The sequence below is a fragment of the Grammomys surdaster genome, unplaced genomic scaffold (genome assembly GCF_004785775.1).
Source record: "Grammomys surdaster isolate TR1022 unplaced genomic scaffold, NIH_TR_1.0 199, whole genome shotgun sequence".
Classification (NCBI taxonomy): Eukaryota; Metazoa; Chordata; class Mammalia; order Rodentia; family Muridae; genus Grammomys; species Grammomys surdaster.
In genome coordinates this window covers 597640-600909 of record NW_021604644.1, presented here as the reverse complement: position 1 = coordinate 600909, position 3270 = coordinate 597640, and positions in this window count along the sequence as shown.

Here is a 3270-nt window from a genome sequence, read left to right as displayed (position 1 = left end):
TATTTATTTATTTATTTATTTATTTATTTATTTATTTATTTATTTATTTATAAAGGCAATTGCTTTGCAGTTGGATGCTCAGTTTCACATTTCAGCTATTTTCTAATAACTATGAGAACTTGGACAAGTTACACATCCTCTATATTTCATTTCTAGAATCCATTTTGTAAGAGTATTTTATTAAGTCAGGTAATTGATGCAAATTTCTTGACGTAACTAGTACTTATTCAGCAGGAACAGCTAGACGTTAGTGTTTAAGGGAGACACAGGTGGTATCTAGAGGAGCCATCTGTTGTAGTATCTGTGTTAAAAGTTTGTTTTTGTCATTAGCAGAATTTAAGGAGTTTAAGGAATTTTATATATTTATACTATCCATTCGCTCTGTTTTGATGGGATGTAATTGTAAAGTCTACTTAGCTACAATATATTGTTATGGTCCATAAATACTATAACCACTCAATGGCTTTAGCTCCACAGGATCTGGCCTCTGCTTGCATCTCCAACTGATTTATTTATTTTATGTATGTGATACACTGTTGCTGTCTTCAGACACACCAGACTAGGGCATTGGATCCCATTACAGATGGTGTGAGCTACCATGTGGTTGCTGGGGATTGAACTCAGGACCTCTGGAAGAGCAGTCAAGTGGTCTTAACCGCTGAGCCATCTCTCCAGCCCCACGTTGGTCTCTTATTACTCTCTGTTTCTCCATGCCAGGCCTGCTGGCCTAACAGATCCATGGCTTCATCCCACCACCCACAGGACCTTTGTGTTCCACCCAGTACCTGTCCACATACTTCTTAAATCCTGTTCATCTTTCAGATTTCAGTTCAAACAATATTTATTCAGGGCCATTTTCCTGGCTTTCCTCTCCACTCTCTGATCAGGAAAGCCTCCTGCTACATGACTTGGGAACAGTTACCATTTTAAAGTGTATATATGGCTGATCCCTACTAGACCGTTATAAATACTGTGAGAGTTGGGCTGTGCTTGGCCCATTGCTCTGTCCCTGCCACGGTGCCTTTGCTGAAGTCTCCTCACTTCCAAGAAGACAGCCACTTAAGGAAAGTTCTTTTCCAAACGGTTGCCACTCTAGCATGCTACCCCTGACCCACTTGGCCCAGGAAAACCTCACTCATCGCAGTCATGCCTAAACTTAACATGGTGGGAGGGAAACCACAGAATTTTGACTTAGCCTGGTCACTACTTATAAATAGCAATTCTAGAAATGAATGACTATGATATCAATCTCAGGCCAAGAGAATAAACTGGTTCATGGGGGTAAGATTCGAAGAGACATCATTATGTGTTCATAGCTGTCAGTCCAAATTCTGGCAGTTAGACAAAAGCCAGCATATCTCAGGAACTTGTGAAGCCAGCCTGTTCACCTCTATCTGTTAGTGGTGAATAGTTCATCTGCTTTGAGTTCCCTCCCAGCTGGTGATCGAGCCTTTAGCCACTCACCAGAGCTCTCTGGATTTGAGAATTACACACACACACACACACACACACACACACACACACACACACACACAGAGTCAGCTTAATTTTTAATATTCTTAACTAGCTCAGTGGTTGGGTAGTTCTGAACCTCCCTGTGGCTAGCACCAGTCCCTTCCGGTATTCCTGAGTTAATATTTTCTGAATCTATTTTTTTATCTTTGGTTCTCCAGACACAAGGCAAGGAGTGGCCCCTGGGTCTGCTTCCCTGGATTCTCACATGTTGGTAGGACTTTAATTCTGATCTCTCTGCTCACCCATCATGGCGGTTCTCTCTCTCTCCTTCCACTCTGTCCCTTGCCATGCAATCCAAAAGTTCCGACTCTGTCTCCCTGCCCAGCCATTGGCTGTATGGCAATTCTTTATTACCAATCAAAGCCAGCTGGGGGCAGGGACCCTCAGCCTCTGGAAGCATAGCTTTTGGGAGCCGAATTAAGACAAAGCATTAGAACCATTTCCCAACAGCTACTGAAAGTAACCATTTTCCTAATCACTAACAGAAAGGACAAATGGCTACCTGTGGAGCCTATTAGCATACCAAAGTACATACTGGCCTCTAGGATCTCTCAGTACCACAAAGACCAGTTACACATTTCAAAGTTCTTGCTGGCTTCTTAGCTCTTCCCACCTCTGCCCCTACTTTAAACTCTCCCAGCTATTCTTTCTCCTATGACCCTGTGATTTCCACTATGCTCACCCTCTTTATCTTATGCTCTCTGTCTCCTCCCTGCTCCCAACCTCCCTGTGTCTCTCTCTCATGGCCAGACCCAGTCTGCCGGCGGCCATGTTCAGTCCACTATTTTCTTTCTTGGCTCTGGACTCTTCTAGATGCCTCTGGCTGTTCTCTAGTCTGTCTGTCTGTCTCTGTCTCTCTGTAACACCTCCCACCCCCTTATCTACTGGCCTGTGTCACTACTCATTTCCACCCATTTTTTCACATTTCCAAAAGCAGGAAGGGCTGCTCAGCCTCCTGGGATGAGAGAGTATGTCCAATTCTAGCTCAAAAACTAGGACTACTTTACAATTAGTATTGTTTTAACTCAACAGCAGCAAACAGGCAGAGCTTAATTCTCAGCTGTTGGTGCTTAGACTGCTTCCTGTGGCTGTCATATTTAGAGATCTGAGTTCATCAAGATGGTGCCAGCAGAGGGACGGTTTCTTGCTCCACTGACTGTTTAGACATAGCCTATATAATAACTTCTTTGGTACTAGATAATATAGTAACCTCCATCTACTTTTAAAACTAAGAATAAATTACTTGAGTTATTAATATTCCAGCTCAGCATTACAATCATATAACAACTCTCTTATTTACTGGGAAGCTTCTCCTGACCTCAGCAAAGTCATTAGAAAATGTTATATCACAGACAGTCCATGTGTCTATAAATTAGCTCTGGGTGGACTATAGAAGGATTTCTGGTGGCTACCCAGCTTTCCTCAGGAACTTGTGAAACTTGTTTTTCATCCCCAGAAGGAGTCATTTCCTTAAACTCTACCAGAAGAGAAATAGACATATAACTGTGGTTTCACATGAAAGCTCATGCTGGCCTCAGGCTCCCTCCATTCCTACTCACAGGACTTACGTATTTCAAAAGCCCCAAGACTAGCCTAGTGGCCCTTCTCAGCTCATTAGGCTTATCTTGTTTTTTCCCACGGGGTGGTCCTTCCCTCCCCCATCTCTTGCTACCTCACTATCTCCACTCTTAGCTCTTTTGCACTCTCTTGCTTCTCTGGCCACATCCAGTCTTCTCCCTCTCCCTCTCCCTCTCC